An 18616-nucleotide genomic window follows, 5' to 3' on the forward strand; every position below is an offset into this window, starting at 1 on the left:
TCCTCTGCAAATCATGCTTTAACATATTACTTGGGAATTGAGGGCCCAAAGGTCCTATGTGGCCTGAGGAAATGGCCCTTCCAGCACCATGTGTTTTAATAATGAGGAATTTTGGAGACTAACTCCTCCTCTCCAGTTTGTAGCCAGTTATGTCTCCTGTGCTGTTGCACAGATTTGCCTGTTAGCTTAACAGCCCTTTTCCTTTGCCAGGGCTTCTTCCCTCCTGCCCTCTCTCCTACACTGCATTAATAGAAAGCAACCTCATTACTCAATCTGCTTGGGGACACATGCTCTTCAGTTTTCTATTTCTTCATTAGCAGAAAGAATCGTGGTTTAACTTCCAAAGGTATGGAACTGCTGTTCAGCCTAGAAGAGCTCTCCTGAATGAACCAAGACTTTTATAAATTCAGGCTGCAGATATGTTCATTGTGTTTCTCTGAGGCATATTGATTGTTGCTGTGGTTAGAAATACCAGTTTTATTTTATTTTAACAGCTCCTGGGTTCATATAAGGGAGTGACATAAAATGTTCTTGGATGAAACAAGACACACTGAGTTAGAATAAACTAGTAGTTTAAATGTTCATTAACCAGACTCCCATCTTTGGTTAACAGCTGGGAAAAAGTATAGGAGTAAATGAGCTATTGGACCTGAATTTGTACCTTTTGATGGTGCTTCCCTTGGATTGCCTGCTCACTTCCTGAATCCCTGTAAAACCTAATGCAGGAAAGGTTTTGTTTTTAGCAGAGCAATGTATAACACAAGCTCTTCAAGGAGTCTGTGGCTCACGTTACCTCCCCCCTAAAACTTCTGGCACACATCTTTATTCATGTTTTCATCCCTGGTAGAACTCCCTTCATCTCTGCGTGAAAGGCAGAGATGTGAGAGGCTGGTTTTCCATTGTGGATGTAACATAACCTTACAGGTTCAGGCTTGGGCAAGAATATACACCCATGTTTATTCAAACCCTGCCTGTCTTGGAGGAAGATATCTTTGGAGGGAAGTGATCTCATCTCAGGCTTTAGGCAGCACAAAGAGGGGAGCAGTTTGACAGAAGGCAGTAGTGCTGGCAATGACCCCCCCATACTACCCCTACACACTTCCCCAGTTGGGGAAATCAGCTTTAAGATGGGGAGTGGTTGGAAAAGTCACATCCATGTTACACAGCCCCTAAAGAGGTCTTGTGGATTCAGTGGGCAATCAAGGGGAAGGAAGGCAGATGTTCAGTCTTACCTTGCAGCAGAAGCAATCCTGAGCTTTTCTAAATTATCTGGCAAAGGCTGATCTGCCTCAGCTGATGTCAAAGTGCAGATTGGATTTTCTGAATGTTTCTGCTCAGCACAAATCAAAAGCACCGTTCCATGCCAATGCTCTCACTAAAAATGACACTTTAAAAGGTCATGGCTGTGGAGTTTGTGTGTGTTTCAATTTATTGGTCTTGTAAAACTGTTGCATTCTTCCCTTCTCCCTGCTAGACAGGCTATGGATTTGTTGTTCCTTTTATTCCTTTTCTTTTTTTGTCAATTGACTCCTAATAAGGCATTGAAAAAGTCCAAAGCAGATGACTGAACAACAGCCATTCTTGGTTCTGTTTGAACTCTGGGTTTTCTGTCTTTACTCTCTACCCTGGCTGAGAAGAAAATCCTTGAGCTGGTGCGTTGGGAACTGGATTTTCTAGTGCTTCTGGTAGAGATTAGAGATCCAGACTAGGAGTAACAGCAGAGTGACTTCAGGATCAGGACTGGGTCTTAGTCTTTGCTTACTCTCCTATGTTGAAATGTGCAGGAAAAATGCCTTGGTCCCTCATTGCTGTCACTTGCTTTTCAAGGGGAGTTTGCTCCTGCAGGAATCCTCCCCTGGGTGTCAGCTGAAAAACCAGGTACAGCTGGAAAAGGAGGATATTTGGGTTCAGGAGGGACATCATTAAAGCACACAAGTTGTTTTGCTGTTGGGAAGGTCAAGGAAAGACATGACTTAAGGAAGGGTTGGTTTTTTCTCTGCTTTGGAATTGTTGGTTGCTGAGTGAAAGTCATTGGCTTCACTGTGGCTTTTCCTGGCAGGGGATTGAAAGCTGGGCTTGTTGCTTGAGATGCGGGTCGTGTTTCTTCCTGTCCTTTCCATCTCGGAACCGCCTTTCCTGGGAACTGTGCTCTCGCTTAGGTTCAGGACAAGTGGACCTAGGTGCTGCACAAAGCTCTACAAAAGTGCTGTGTCTTCCATAAACTCATGAACACATGGGATGAAGCAAGGGCTGGAGGATAGAGGAGCATCTGGGAAAAATGTGTCTGTGAAGAGAGGCAATATCTGGCCTGCCCTGACCCCTGTGGCTCTGTGTCAGTGTAGACCCACCAGGAGAAGGGCACAGCATTTTAATCCCTATCTGTGTCTTTGCTAGCCCACGCAGATCAGGTTTGCTGTGCTGGGAGCAAAGGGCTTGGACCACACCCTAAGGTATGGTGCTGGGTGCCCAACAAGGTCCCTTCTTACTTCTCACTCCTTGTGCTCCAAGACACAAAAATAGCAACATGGAGAGTTAATACACTAACAACAGAGGGAAGGAGGGCAGCAAGATCACGTTTCAGGGAGATGTGAATGGGGCTGATGCTTCTCTCCCTGTTGTCTCCATGTGTTTGTGCTGTGCAGGTTGGTCAGCACGAGCCAGAGCAGCTGAACTCAAACCAAAGGCTAAATTAAACTAGGATGTCTTTGCTCTCTGGAACCCTAAATAATGTCAGGTTCCCAGATCACAACTGAAGTTTAAAGGGAGGCCAAAACAGCAGTATTAAGAAGCCAAAATTTCCTTCTTGTTGGTTGTGGCTAATCCAAGGTGGACTGAGCTGGGTTCAGCTTGCCAAAGGCCTTCATCCTCAGCTGTAAAGCACTGACCAAACACCAGTCAGGGCAAGTTTCTATTTTGGTTTTAAAGGTAGGAGTAACACATGGAAAGACATCCTTTGACTTCATGAAGGATTGTTGAGGGCCAGGGAGGCAGCACCTGCCATAACTTCACTATGATGATGGGAAGGACCATTGCAACACTTCAGAGACTCAAAGTGGATCAGATTCCTTTTCCTCGGAGGAAAGGATTAGAAGACTCTTGAATTTCCAAATACACCTGGACAAATGATGAACTGAAACAGATCTTCCCTGTTATTTTTTTTAGTAGTAAGCTAAAGAAAGCATAAAGAAGAAATACTACTGATTCCTTGTAGCAAGCCATGTAGAAAGTGTCAAAAGCTGAAGCATTTGAAAAAGTAAAGCATGTTAATAGATGCTTTTATGCACATGCTTAGTTGTTCCTGAGCAATGCTGGGGATGTGAACTGTTGTGCTACTTACCTTCTTACCATTAGCCTGAGAAAGTACAGGTTTGGATATGTACTTCACCTGTTTAGAGAGCACTAATTCTACCTTCCTTACTCTACCCTAGGGAAACATCCATTGGTTGAGTGCTGAAAGAGGTGAAAAGAAAGCTGTGTTTAGTGTTTTGCTAGGTTTTTTCCCCCCAATCCATTCTCCAGTTGATTTGCTTGCGCAGGCCTTGGTTGGTGTTTGTGTAGAGGTGGAAGGTAAAGCCTGCAGTCAATGGCTGGATCTTCAAGCACTGAAGTGACTCCTGTGCTGGGATGTTGTGTTGTTTGCTGTTCTGGGGGGATAAATCACACTTCAGGGACAGGGACTCACGCTGAGGGAAGTCTGCGGCAAAGGTTCAGCTCTCAACAGCGTCAAGCTGAGCGTGGGAGGCTTTTGTCTCCTAATGCAGAGACCCCAGAAAACTTCCCTGCACACTGGCAAGGGTTTTGTTTTGGTTGCTTTTCCCTCCATTTATCTTTTCTTTTGCCTTGCCAGATTTCATTGGTTGTTGAGGAATCATTGAGGCTTGATTGCTTGTGCTGCTCTGAGCCCCTTACTGAGAGATTAGTGGGAGCTTTCACGAGCTGTTCCCAGGGTAATATTTTGGGTGCTACACTGTGTTTTGCCTCAATGGTCCAAACTGTGCAGCTTTTAATTAATGAGAAGACTGTGTGAGGAAGACTGGCTGATAGAAAGATTGCTGGTGAGCAGTGGTCTCACAGAAGTATTTATCTATTTATATTCCTAGAGTGATGCAATTCTTAATAGCAAGACCCAGATTACCCATTTTATGTGGTGAAAAAAAGCAGGGTTTATATTTAAAATTCCCTGATGGAGCTGAAGTGAGGGAGGCAATTGGTCTGATTCCCAGGTTCTCTCCTACCCCAGAGGCAGCCTGTGCTTATGCAGCCTCTCTGCATTTACTTTGAGAAGGCAGACCAGAGGAGTTAAAACTGCAGGAACCTGAAATAATGAACTGATTTTATTAATTTGGCCAAGTGCTTGAGAATGTGGCACTGATCTCAGATGAAAAAAAAAAAAAGGAAAAACAAAGAAAAGAAAATAAAAAGAAAAAAACATGTTAACGTGTTGGCAAGGGAAAAATTGATCTGCAGAGTGGATATATTTAGCTCATATTCTCTATATTAGGACCTTCTCAGATTTTGAATCTTAATGTCTGCTTTACCAAAGAGGATAGCATCCTGCAAAGCTGGATTGCAGGAAAGCAACACTTCTCCTCACTGCCAGACTATTATCACAGATGATGTTAAAAAAGAAACCTCTGATTCATCTGCAGTGGCTGCCAGGAACTCATGCAAGCCCCACAAATCATGCTGCTGGGCAGACTGCACTTCCAAAAGCAGCTATTAGGAGTGTCGGCTGTTTTCTTGCTCTCTCAGTTAAGAATCGATTGGGAAATGGCAAAGAATATTCAATGCTTTCAGAAGTTGCTTTCTGATTAATTTCTCTCTGAATCCAGCTGTCTCCCTAGAGTCTTGCTTTTAAACTTACAATGTATATTTATTTTTATAATCTGCTTTTCACCTGAAAAGAATAATAATCCCCATTTATTTTAAGCTTGGATGAACATGCACTGGATTCAGAAATTAATTTCTCCCTTCTCTTAGCAGTTAAGCTTTGAAGGATAGATCCTCAGCTGCTATAAATTGTTTAGCCTCACTGAAGGGTATTGCTTGGTGTCTTTAACCTCTGGAAGCAAATCTCAGCTTAGAAACCATATGAAAATTGATTTTACTTGTCATGTCATTATCTTCATTTGGGTAAATGGTGTAACCGATGAACTTTCAACTCAGTCCTGCGAGGCTCTGAGTGCACCCAGGGACAGGGAAAGCACCTGCCAGTGAAGTGTTTTAGAGCCAAGGTGAGGGTGCATAGCATCCTCCAGGGAAATACTTTGTACCTCACCTTTTGGGCTCTGCTCTGGCACTGTTTCAGTTCTGCCAGACTCAGACCTTTGTATCTCAGACATCTACCCTGCAAAACTCAGGTGCTGAACTTTAAAATTCTGAGATGATTTAAAAATAACCCCTGGATTGGCTCGCATTTCACCTTCTGGCTGTGAAGCTTGGAGGGATATTCTGATAACAATTAAAACTGTTTTTAATTTACCAGTTCAGGTTGTAACCTAGGCTCTCAACTCCATCAAACTTTGTGTGAAGCAGCAAGAGCCCTTCTCAGGATTTAGCTCTGCATCTGGTGGATTTGAAAGAGGACAGTCCTCAGACAGCAGTTTGGGACTGAGCTACTTCTGCAGGTCTATGGAGCAGAGAGTGCACTGAGACCTTTGCCAGGGTATTTACCAGAGCAGTCAGTAATCTGTGGGGCTGATATAACCTTTGCAATTGGAAACATCTCTCTTGATAAAGGAAGAACCTCTAAAATTGGATTTGAAGGCCATTTAATAAACCAAGACAAAGAAAAAAATAAGTGCAAAGGATTTTATATTTAAGGATTTTTTTCTGGTCAGGCAGCAGCAAATGTGGAACAGGGCTCAGAGCTCTCAAAGCTGCTTCTGTAACCTGTGAAATCGTAAAAACCACATTGGAAAGGACTTTGCAAGGTTTTTTTTTGCTCCATCCCTCTGGCTGCAGGCAGGATGTTGAACCTGCTGTTAGAAATTGCCGATGATGATGGTTCCATACCCTCCTCTGGCAATTTATTTTAGTGCTTTAACTGGCCCTGCCGGTCACACACTCACCCTGCTCTTAAATCATGGTGCTGCCGGTGATGGGCCCTGAGGAAGCATTTGGTGCAGGAGGGGAAAGTATCACACAGTCTGGTGTGTTATTGCAAAATGCTGCAGACATGGATAAATTGGCATCTCTGCCTAGCTCTGCCAGCTCTGGAGTTAAGGAGCTGGCCTGCCTGCCCGGCATATTGCAGGGTAATTCATTAACATCTAATGGACTCTCTCATTTCTTCCTGTCTCCTTGTGAAAAGCAAAGGGTATTTCTTTCTATTCCCCTTGCTCTCCCCATTCTCTGAAATGGTAAAGCATCTGGCTGCCTCCAAGCAAGGACAAACTACAAACACCTGGGTGTTGGGGGTTTTTTCTCCTTCCCCCTCCCTCCTGAGCTCTGCAGCTGCAGGAGAGACCGTTCTGAGGCTGTGAATGGCACCTTCTCCCTGTGGCTGCCCTTCGATCAGAAACAGCCTCTGGCTCTCATCGCTTGATTTAAAGGGTCCTTGCTCTGATGCTGACCTGATTACCTCATGATGAAATGATGTGGGGCCACGACACCGAGGCATGATGTCATGGGCCTTGCCATGTCACTAGAAGAAATATAAGCTTCCTGGTGCTGGAACTGTATTACAAGGTGATTTTTGTTCCCTGTGTGCTGATTTAAGGGTAGGTAGTGCACTTATCCCATTCATTCCTCCCCACTGAGACCACCACGACCACTAATTCTGCTGGGAACCTCAATGCAATGTGGGTATTGGCAGCATCACAGCCATGTGGGGTGGGAGGTCTGGATGTGCCTTAAATGAGGGTGCTGGCTGTGCACAAACCCCTGCTCATCCAGCAGCTCTGTGCTGCTCCCAGACTCCTAATTAGATTGAAGCCTGAAGCCTGAAGTCTCTGGATATCATCCCATACCTTTATTTGAAATGATTTATCATGCCATCTAAATCAATCCCCGCAGAGAGACGTTACGAGGTTTTGTTTAAGATGCTGTACACACCCTGTCCAGTGCAGAAAATGTTCTTGGCTACATGAAAACCGAAGACTTGGAAACTGACCTTAGGAATCTTTTCCTGCCTTTTCCTGCACACCAGTCGTGCTTTCAGTGGAGAGCAGTCTGACAGGTCTTTGTCTCCTTGGATGGACACATCTCCTGAGGATGATGATTTTATCTCTCTTACCCCTATCCCCCATGAAGTGCTTGCTGTGGTCCCTACTGCTCAGAGCCTGAATCTGGCTCCATTAGGGATCACACCAAAATCCTTAAGAGTTCAGAATTTCGGGTATAAGGCAAGAAAAGTACAATTGCACGAGGAGACACAAAGAGCCATCTCTGACGCAAAAAATACCCTGCTACAATTTATGTCTTGTGTGTTTCCCTAGTGAGCAGAGCAGGATTTTTATTCCTGAGTTCACTGGAAAAATCGGGATCTGGAATGAAAGGTGACACAATGTGCTGCCCAGGTCTATTACTGTCAGTTGTCTTGAGCTGGTAGATAATTCATGGCAAGTAATTTATATAGCACTTTTACTTATCCTGCCCTTTATCTCATCTGTGGTCAATTTGTTGGAAGTCCTTCTAATTAGAGTTGTCTTTGCCAATCACATGGTTTATTTGTATTAGCTCATTGGCTAAATGTAGCTCTTACAAGGCATTAATGATATATAACTGTTATGAGAATAGGAAGGACTCCTTTCAACTGGAAATAATTTCTGCATTATTTAAGAAAAATGGAAGTCAGATGAAAAAAGAGATTTTTTTTTACCAAAATTGATTTTTTTTTAATTTCAGAGGCTTTAAAAGATCTGCTATGTAAAACTGAAGCAAAAAAAAACCCCTAAGTGTAGCAGAAAGCCAGTGTTTTATTCTCCAAATGCTAAAAATAAATATTGTTATTCCCCACCACTGCTACCCATTTTTCTGACAAAGTAATTTCACATTAATCCATCCAAACTTGTGAAACGTTTTGGATGGAAAAAAAAAAAAAAGAAAAAAAAGTCAGGTCTGTAAAATATTTCCTAGCTCTATACATGATGATAAATTTGAAAACCATTTTCCTGCAGGATAGCAACATTATCCTTAAACGCCTTTGTTCCTTCCAGGGACCTCATTTGCTGGAGTATTTGCACAAAAGGAAGCACAAAAGAGAGGTGAACAAAGGGGAAGTGGTTGAAAGATTGGAGTGAATTGGAATATCCCAGACAGCAAATGGAGGGCAAGAGGGAAAAGACAGATAACAGTGCCACCAAGCTTGTGAGTGGATCTGTTCAGCCCTCACCTGGGCTGGGGAAAGAGCTGCTCTGATATTTCTTTTCCCTGGTAAAATCAGATGATGAGTCGTGGGTTGGGTAAATGAGAAATACAACAGTATCTCCTTCTTGTGCTGGATATCCAGGTGAATATTGGCTCAGAGCTACAACCTTAGTGCAAATCCTGCAAAGATTTACTTCATGTCTGTTTTGTGAGCAGTAGGTTTCTGGGTGCTAACACAGGTCTTTGCCCACCGGCTCCAGGTTTCATGCAGATTCCAGCTCTTGGGAGTCCATGTGTGGCGACTGCAGGGCTAAGCTTCAAAATCACTGTGGAGGGCAGCCTTGTTTCAGTCACCTGGGGACCTGCCTGCTCAGATTATCCAGGTAATCCATGCAATGTGAGATTAGCATCCAGACCTTAAGAAAAAATTTGGGTGTGTGCTTTATTTATACTTATTTCACCGCTGATTGACTCCTCTCTACCAAAATATCCTCCAGCAGGTAACTTTGAACCTGATTTTCTTCTCTTCATTTCTGCCATGCTTAATAATTTAATCTCAGAGGGAGTTTTGCCTCAGCAAAGTGTGTGGGGGACCAACACTGCCCGCCCGAATTGCAGTTATGCAGACCTGCCTGCTAGGGAGGAAAGCTGAGTATTTTCCCCTCTGCAGCATCCTCCTGCCACCTGGTCCCACTGTTCCAGACAAAACCCTTTGACACACGTGCCTGTGCTTTTCACTCTGGGAACTGACTGCTTTCCCCTCTCCTCTCCCCTCCCCACCTCGCCTTCATTTCTCTCTCTGCTGAATGTCAGAGTATATTGAAGAAGCAGCATTTTATTATTTATTTTTAATGCTCTTTGGCATAAATATTCTGTGGGGCACAGACAGCGTCGCATCGATCCTGGAGTGGTTGGGCGGCAGGGCCATTCACGCCCTGAATTTAATTTGCCAAATTGATCTATGGAGATGAAGACAGGTTGCAAAAGACAAACAGCTCTCTGTGCTCTGCTCTGCCATTTCCTGGCCCTCAGAGCAAGAGGGAAACCAAAGTTACCGTGAAGATGTTGACTAGTTTTAGGTTTTGCATAAGCAACAGCTTTAGAAAAACTAGACGTGAAATTCAGACTCACTTGGGAGGAAGCCAGGTCTGGGTTTGGATTTGGGTTCTGGCTAGCCACAAATCTCAGCTGTAAATTCAGGCCTCTGGTAGGTTTGGCAGTGTTTTGTATTGTTTGTTTATTAGGACACACGGAGTCACATTCATCCATGCTGGTTTTTATTTAAGTTGGTTAAAAACCTCCAGGGGTTCTCTTCACTTTCCCTTCTCCAGTAAGCTGACTGTGGGGCAATCCAGTGCAGTAACAATCATCTCTGCCAGCAGAGAATGCAACCCTGTAGTTGGAACTGCTTCTTAGTTATGGAAAAGAGAGGGGAGAAATTTTATGTGTGAAGCCTAATCCAGCTCCTATCTGTGACAGGGGGAATCTTCAGCCTTGGTCTGTAGAACAGGCTCTGCCTGCAAGTACTCACCCCAAGGGACAGATGCATTTGGAGCCTTATCTAAATTCTTCAGTCACATTGTGCCTTCAAAAAGGGGTGCAAAAATCTTTGCCGTGCAGGCTTCCTACTGAGATTTCTCCCAACCCTTCCTCCAGCGCTGCTGGGGCAGGGGGGACACTCCCTGCGACTTGCTGTGGCCACTGCTGGTGCCAGCTGGAGCTCAAGGACAACAGAGCATGAAGAGGAATAAATGGGATTTGGGGGTAGCATGGCTGGTGGGTTTTTCACATGTGTGCATGCTGGGAATATCTGAACCGTTCAAGCAACTCTAACAAACTTTACTTGGAAGCTCTGAGACATTGGATGGCGTTTTCTCACTTTTAAGGTGCTTTCTACCAAACACAGCCCATAATCAAATATGACAAGATCATCCCAAAAGCAGAGAGATACTTGGAGCTTAGTCTAAACCTCACCTGCTTTTCTCGTAAAGTGCTGTTGGATTTATTTCTTTAGGCCCAGGCAGGGTCACTGTGAGCTCTTCTCCCTTTCCTTTGTGCCAGCCTTTGTTCTTCTTCTAAGTAATAAATAACCTTATAAAGATTCTTTTAGCCATGGGTTAAACAGTGCAAAGAAGACTGAAGTTACCAGTGCCTGACTTTGTTCTTCTAAATCTGCTGAGCATGTGGAATAGTCTAATGTTCCTTGTCTTCCAGTATTCAGTGCTACTTTCTAGTTTTTCCTTTGAGTGATGCTCCCCAGTAATCATAGGGAAAGTTCCTGAATTTTGAAAAAAAAAATTATATCTCAGAAGTATTCTTTTTCTCACACATTTTTACATGTGTCAGTATCAAATTTGTGTCAGCACACATTTTTTGCAGGAATGTTTGTCATAGGTCTCTCTCTGGGAATATGCAGCACACTCTAGGAAGTCTGCCCAGTGCACAGCTCTTAGTCTGAAACAGGGGAAATAAAAGCAACTTGCTTGTTTCACTCACCACCAAATTTTGTTTGAAAGTGCCTAATACAGAGTTTTCCTGTTACAGCACTAAGAAAACAGTAGGGGAAACTGTAAAATGGAGTAAATGAAGTAGGAAAACGGAGTTAGAAACCCCCTTTTCCTGGGCATGTCTTGCACCAGCAGTTCTGGGGCTCTGCTCCCAGGGCTCTCTTTTTAAAACACAGACACAGTGACCTGCACAAAATCTGTCTTCCATCCTGCTCTGGTCAAATGCATGTCCCAGTGGCCAGAAGTAGCTTTGTAGCAGTCGCACAAACCCAAATGAGTCACAAGCTGTAAAAACAACATCGTTGTGGAGGTGAACTTGACACACATCACAGCCTCTCCCGGTGCCAATCAGATAGGTTTCACACCTCATGGATCCTCGTCCTTTATCACTCCTGCCATCGTTTCAGCTACACTGAAAGGGCAGAAAAGCGAGAACAAACTGTTACACTTGGCCTAACAGACATCTCTACTTTCAATTACTCCTCTGTAAACAGATTACAAGTGCAGCCATCTCGAATGGCTCTGGCCGCAGCCGCTGGTTGCTCAGAAGCTGCCTGCACCTGCCTGCTCATCCTCCCTGCAGAACCTAATTGCATTTCACCTCACCTCTTTTGTTTCCACCCTCCCTTTTGTTAGAGTTATTTACACTCTTGTTTAATGTCAGTGAAAACCTTCAAGGAGGAACGTGAGATGCACTGACAGGTGCCAGTCACTATTTTTCAAGAATACATAAAATCATTCTTTCTTTCCAACGTCTTTATTTCAGAGCTTTCCACTCAGGTCAGGTGAGGATTACATTTCATGCTTGACGTTATCTGGCCCATCATTGTTTGAGTAACGAAGCCCACCACGGCCATGGCTTGCCTTGGTGTCAGTGGCCCATGAAGCAATGGCTATTTGTCCTTCAGCACCACCTCCGAGTCATCTCCTGCCGTGATTTACAATGAACTCCTGTTCCTACAGTGGCAACTGGATGTGTGGCAGGTTGTGAGTCTTGCTGCCCACCACCTTATTACTCTTCTGAATTTTGCAAGCAGCAGATCTGTGATGAAGTGCCTTCATCTGTTGTTACATCATCTTTCATTTCTGTGGCCTGTGCTGTCTGACAGAGGGATGCCTTTTTTTAATGTGTCTACACAGTGTCTCCAGATTTGTTATCAAGATGCCTCAATAAATAGGGCATAAAGAACACCATATTTTAGCAGTTGTGCCAGTAGCTGAAATTGTCTGAGGTTATAAATGGTTTTTGCCCAACTTAAAATAAGTTTTACTTTGGTGGCTCGGAAGGGAGGTGCATGTTTTGCCTGAAGGCTGCTGAATTAGTCCTTGGGAGAAGGCAGCATTTTCTGAAACATAAGCTCTCTGCCTCATCTCTGTCCTCCTGAACTCTGGGACAACATTCCTGTAGCTTTCCATGGAGCTGAATCAAGTCCTTATCATGCAGGAGTTGCTGACCCTTCTCCAACACCAAGAGGCCTTATTAGTGCATTCAGACATGATAAAGATTTTGATTTATTCATCAAAATTTTTCCAGCAGCAAATAGAAGTGCATCCCCCTGTTTCACACTAGTATGCCTGTACAATCACCCTTGCTGCTTAGATGAGGGGCTGATTTTCATGCCAGAAATCCTGCTTTGTGCCAGATTCCTTTATTCTTCTTGGAACTTTGAAGATATAATATGATGCTAATTAATTCCTTTCTCAAGAAGAGAATAATTGCAAGTATTGGAAGCAACTTCATCAATGTGGGGAATGAAGACAAATAGATGCTCTTTTTATTTTTTCTTTCCTTCTTTTTTTATTTCCCTTTTGATGCCAAAACCCACAAACTGATCTGACTTGTGGGTTCTGTCATTAACCCACTGGGAACTGGAACTGGCTGCCACTGGTGCCACTCACTGGGATTTTCCTACTGAGACAGAAGCAAATGTTCATTAGTGGAAGACATTAATTAATTTTTGCTCAACAGGAGCTTCTTGGCCATGTGAGGTGTGGAGTTGGACTTCTGTGGTTCCTCTGTGAATCTTGGGGGGAGGCAGTAGAATGGCTGCAACACAAATTTTCTGTTCTTTATGGATCCTCCCCTGGGAATCCCCTGACCTTTTATATGCCTGATTTATATAATCCTCACAGAGGACAGACTAAAGGGGGGGGGTATTATCAGCCAATTAAAAGGTTCCCTCCTGAGGAGGGTGGAAAATAGCAGACAGATGATCTATTTTTTATACAACATCAATTACCATTCTGTTGCTGGATGTTGCACTGAGGAAGATCTGTGCTGTCACGTGCCTCTCCCAGTCTGAAACTCTGGGAAGAGAAACCCTGTGGTGGATTCCTAAAGATGTGTGGGTAATTAAATACTTGATGGGTGTGAAATGGACCTTTATGACAAATCAACCATCAAAACTGCATTGGCTATATCCTTATTTGCCCCTAGCTGTTCCCTTCCAATTGAAATCTGGGTCTAGATGAATAAGTAAATAATGTTTAAAGCCAAGGGCTGTTATTTTATTGCTCTTTTCTAGGAATCTCCCCGCTCACACCCACACTACACAATCTCTATGGTATTTACTCACAGCTCCATCTGATCTGCCTCTTACTTCCCTACTTCCAGCTGCTCTTTGCACCCAGTATGCTGCCAGTTATCTTCAAAAGGGAATGTGTCAGTGTGTACTCATGAAGATAGGCAGTGCCACAGTATTTACATCAGGGTTTTGGTTACACGTGTCAGATGGGAAATAAAAGATGCTACAAATGGGAAACAGTTGCTGCAGGCTCCAGAGTGTTAAGTAAAATACTCTGTAAAGCATCTTGTGAAGACGGAAAATTTTGCCTTTCACGGATAAAACTGGGTGTTTCTGAGGTTTCTAGGTAATTCTAGTTCAGAGAAATTGTTGAAAAGGGAGATTTCTACCATAGCATGTGGAGATTGTTGATCCATGACTGTAGACCTGGAAGAGAAGACAAGAAAACAGTACAGAGAAGGAGTGAGGCAGGACTGGAGCGAATCTGAGCATAGCAACTGGGAGCTTGGTCCCAGGGTACAGCTTCAGGGAATGGCTGCCTTAGGCTGTAGGAAGGACCTGTCCTTCCAGACAGACACTAACATGCTAGAGGTGGTCTGCTCTTAGACTTGAGATGCTGCTGGGTGTCTTTTGAGGCTCATTTTCCCCTGAGGTCCTGGGAACTGTCTCTGCTACCTGCTTGTCCCTTCATCTTAAACTGCTTTTCAGAACAGGATCCAACTATCACGGCTTCCACCCACCCTGGTCCTGATGTCAACATCAGAGCTATTTTACCACCATTCCTGTCATGCCCCAATCCTATCCCAAGGGCTGTGGGTGAGTTTGGACACCTCCACAGAAGCTGATATGTTCATTTAACTCCACACTGGGGCAAGGACACTGCCCACATGTGCTGTCAGAAGCAGTGCAGTGTTCTGCATCTCAAACAGACCAGGGCTGGAGGGTTTGTAAGGCTGTGGCTGGGGCAGGGTCTCCAGTGCAGATGCATCCTGTGGGATGAAAGCTCCCATCACGCTGCCCTTTTAACACGTCTGCCTCACCTCAGTGGTGCTCATTAGTTCATGTCCAGTCAGTCCTTGGCTAATCCGTCAATGCCAGTCGTGATGGATGTGCTTGTGAGGAAGGGCGTTGGTGCCTGGGAGCTGCTGAGTGTTCAGAATCCAGGTGGGACAAAAATTCATCCCATCATTCACTGACCTCAGTGGTGCCAATTCAGCAGCAATGGTGTCAGGTAGCTGTGGAAAGCAGCACAACTTCAGTCCTGAGTTTATTTCCCAAGTCCAGCATGGTCCAGTCAACATCAATCAGGTCAACAAATGCTTCTCAAGGTCCTTCTCCAGTCTGTGCTCCTTGCTGGATATTTCATTTTGGTTGCTCATGAGTCAATAGCCCAGGGCGATCCCAGGTCCAAGGCCACCCTCTGACTGCTGACCCAGGGCTTTCCCATTAAGGGCTGTCTGCAGCTACAGGTGCTAAAACTCATTTCGAGGAAGCCAGTCCACCTGCCACACAGAGATCCCACCTTAGACCCTGAAAGACATGTGGGTGCTCTGGTGCAGCTTTTTGCCCAGGTTAACTGCCACTGATAGCCACTTCATGGGCCACAGTGTGGCATGGGTGTAGTGTCTACAACTCAAACCCTGTGTTTGGTTTTGGGTACCCCACTACAAGTCACTGAGGTGCTGGAGTGTCCAGAGAAGGACAGCAGGGCTGGGGAAGGGTCTGGAGCACAAGTCTGGTGAGGAGCAGCTGGGAGGGCTCAGCCTGAAGTAAAGGAGGCTCATGGGGGACCTTCTCCCTTTCTGTGACTACCTTACAGGAGGGTGTAGCCAGGTGGGGGTCGGTCTCTTCTCCCAGATAGCAAGTGACAGGACAAGAGGAAATGATCTCAAGTTCTGCCTGTGGAGGTTTCTATTGGATATTATGAAAAATTTTTTCACTGGAAGAGTGGTAAAGCATTGAAACAGGCTTCACAGGGAACTGGTGGAGTCACCATCTTTGGAAGCATTTAAAAAATGTGTAGATGTGGTATTTAGGGATGTGTTTTAGTGGTAGACCTGGCAGTGATGGGCTAATGGCTGGACTAGATGATCTTACAGGTCTTTTCCAGCTCTAATGGTTCTGATTCTAGTGAAGACCTTTGTGCGAGCATGAGCGAGACAAGAGCACTCCCAGACCCTGCACCTCACTCACACATTCCCCTTTCAGTCATGCCCAGACAGGCAGATTCAAAGGTGGCTGGTTCTTCAGCAGCCCAGCAGCTCAGCTCTCTCCCACGTGTGCAGCAGGACCCAGCACTGGGGCTGTGGTGTGGGGGGGATCACAGACTCCTCTGCTCCTCCTGGGGCAGGTGACAGCCCAGGCCACAAAACCCACCACTGTTTGCTCACAGGGAGAAAGACCAGCTTGCAAGATAAGGTCCTGCTAGGCCTTGGTGATATGATGAGGGTAAGGTGTGACAGCCAGAGGGACTGCAAACATCTCTGTGTGCTGCTCCGGGTGCCAGGCTGCTACATCCCAGCAGCACAGTGCTGACAGCTGGAACCTCTACAGAGAGGAAGCAATCACCACGAATGACCTGAAGGCAGACAAATAAAGCTCTTTTCAAGTCCCTGGTATATTCCACAGAGGAATCTGTATAGGAAAACCAAATGGGAAATCCCAAGTCCTTTTTTTTGCTGTGCTGCAGAGGAGAACGTGGTACTGACCCCTGATGAGTCAGTTTAGCTTTGTGCAGTGGGGGCAGAGGTATTTGGGGAGAGAGAAAATGTGCAATAGTAGTGAGGGATACCTCATTTAGGGTGCACATGGAGTAACATGGGCAGCAGGTGGCAAACTGAAGATGCAATATCTTGGAACAGAACTAGCAAAATATATTTGCTGCACTTAAAGTCTCAAGATGCTGTGTTGTCACAAACCTGTAAAGTGCATCGTGCTGTGATCTGGGAGATCATGTTTCACTTCTTTAATGTATACAATCGTTCAATCCTTTACAGCCTCACTGATGCTGCCCATCCTGCTCTTTGGTGTTAAATTTCAGGTCACACACTTACTGGTAAATGTTCCAGCACTGAGGTCTTCAGGCCTGTGCTCTGCATCTTAGACACTGACTCACCTTTGGAATATGCCTTGGGTTTGTTAGCAAAGCCATGGATTTGACCACTGTGATGGACATCCAGCAGAGGGAAGGGGAAGGAGAGCAATTTCCTCATTTCAACACAGGGCTGAGCACTTGCATAGTTTTACATTCCTTAAAGACTTCCGAGGAATGATCTTACAACAACAGAAATTTTCCAATTGGCTCAGATAGTCCTTTCCCTTGCAACTATAACTAGAAGGACAAGATTTTGAAAGAGTCACAATTCATGGAGAATAATTAACACCCTTTCCTCTGTGTGCCTGCCTGTACCTTCTGAACTGAGACCCTGAGAGATCTCTGAGTTCAAGAATATCAGCATGTTGGGGAAAAATTAATTTTGAGACCAAAGAGAGGAAGACAGGATGTAAAGGAGGTGGAAGGGAAACCTGAAGTGATGGGAGTTTTCAAGAAATCCAGATGCTCTCGAGATGAAATCATAAGAAATAATCACTTAATATCTGGGTAATTTGAAAAACAGATGACAAGGATGGTAGAAAACAGCTGTTCCAAGGAGTCTAACCAGGTTATTTCTCAGAGAGAAGAAAAAAATGTCCTGTCAACCGAAAGGAAGTTTTAACTCCTCATGTTCTTGTGAACCCCTGTTGCACTGTAATGACACTTGCATATTCTAAGGCTGTTTTCTTGTTCCTTGGGACAACATGGATCCTACTTTTTTCCATTCATCTCTCACCACAGCCAGACCCCCATTTCCCTTATTAATTATCACTGGAACTCAACATAAGTGCAGCTTTCACACCAACAGCCCCATCTATCCTCCATTTCCTTCCATTTCCCTTAACCGTGCCAGTTCAGTTTACTGTGTTTGGCTTCTCTTGACATGAGATTTTCAACTTGCTCCATACAGTTTACTCATCTGCTCTCACCCTATAAAATTTCCTAGAGTAGGAGAAATTTGGAGGGTTCTGGGGCATCCTTTCACAGCAGAGCATTCCTTGTTGAACTTGAACATCCTTACTCCCCAGATCCAGAGCTTTATTTTTCTTTTGCTTTGTTTGTATTACTTTAAATCATGAGGAATCCCAATAAATTCATTGTGAATCGTGAGTGAAAATTTGGTATGGGAGAAAACAGCTTCATGTCCTTTTATTGTTTAAAGTGGAGCATTCCCAGTGGGTAAATATCCTGTAGTACCACTGTGGAAGAGCAAATATATGAAAAACCACTTAGTACCACTAAGGATCCTAATGTAGTTAAAACATTAATCTTGCTGCAGCTGTTGTCAAAACTGTCATAGGGCTTAAGGTGGTTCCCTACAGCTCCTCAGGAGAGAACAGCACGAGTGTTTCATACGATCTTAACAGGAGGAAACTGGATCCGGGGCATTTTTCATTTAGATGTACAGACAGACATGTGCTTCCTCCCCAGGATTCCTGTAGCCTGTTCTCATCTGCACAGTATCTGTGAGAGCCTGGACAAGCCCGGGGCTGGAGGCTGGAGAGGGCAGGTGGTGGGAGCTGCTGGGGATGCTAAGCTGTAGGATTTTGTCAGGATGTTTGCAGAAAATGGGAAAAAGTCCCATGAGAGGTGGCCACAAATTTCTTACAGGATGCTCGAATGTTGCTGGGAGCAGCAACAGATGTGTCCTGTTGAACTGCTACCTTCAGTCCTTTGTGTTGGGGTTTTTCTTTCCTCCAGGATCCTTCTTTTGGGGTGATCCACAGCAATCAATATGTCCCCCACATTTACCTTTTGCAGCCCTCTCTGCCTGGTGTTTTAGCATCAGTCCAACTTCCATTTCAGCTCCAATTAATAATAATTTATAGGGGGAAGAACAGGGAGAAAAGGCCAGTTTCTTGATTGAAAGAATTGAAAAGTTCTACATTGAGTCATGCCAGCATTGAAAGCTCTCAGGATTTTTTGGAAAATCTCAAAATTTTGGGCCTGACACTAAGGAGAGGGCAGCCCAGCTGGGTGCAGGACCCAGAGATGGTTGAAATCTCAATCTGTGAATGCTGAGGAGGGGGGAGGACCCTGTTTTTTCCTCATATGTCACCCCTTGGCATGTCAGATGGTAGACATGGTGGGATCACCTGCAGATCTGCTCTGGAAGGAACAGAGGGACTTGCATCTTATTTTTGGAGGTTTCTGTTGTCTGTGGCTGTGGAGCAGTAAAA

General features: G+C 44.6%; 1 long non-coding RNA gene across 4 annotated transcripts in view; it reads left to right on the top strand.

The window, feature by feature from the left end:
• Window positions 1–18616, top strand: part of LOC108448737 — a 213677-nt gene that overhangs the window by 147758 nt on the left and 47303 nt on the right. The window contains exon 4 of one of the 4 annotated variants that reach the window (XR_001864739.1): window positions 8571–8693. The exons of the other annotated variants lie outside the window; for them this stretch is intronic. This is a non-coding gene — a long non-coding RNA (uncharacterized LOC108448737). The remainder of the gene's footprint in view (window positions 1–8570; window positions 8694–18616) is intronic. 4 annotated transcript variants of the gene reach the window in all.

Source organism: Corvus brachyrhynchos, unplaced genomic scaffold (genome assembly GCF_000691975.1).
Source record: "Corvus brachyrhynchos isolate BGI_N302 unplaced genomic scaffold, ASM69197v1 scaffold97, whole genome shotgun sequence".
Classification (NCBI taxonomy): domain Eukaryota; kingdom Metazoa; phylum Chordata; class Aves; order Passeriformes; family Corvidae; genus Corvus; species Corvus brachyrhynchos.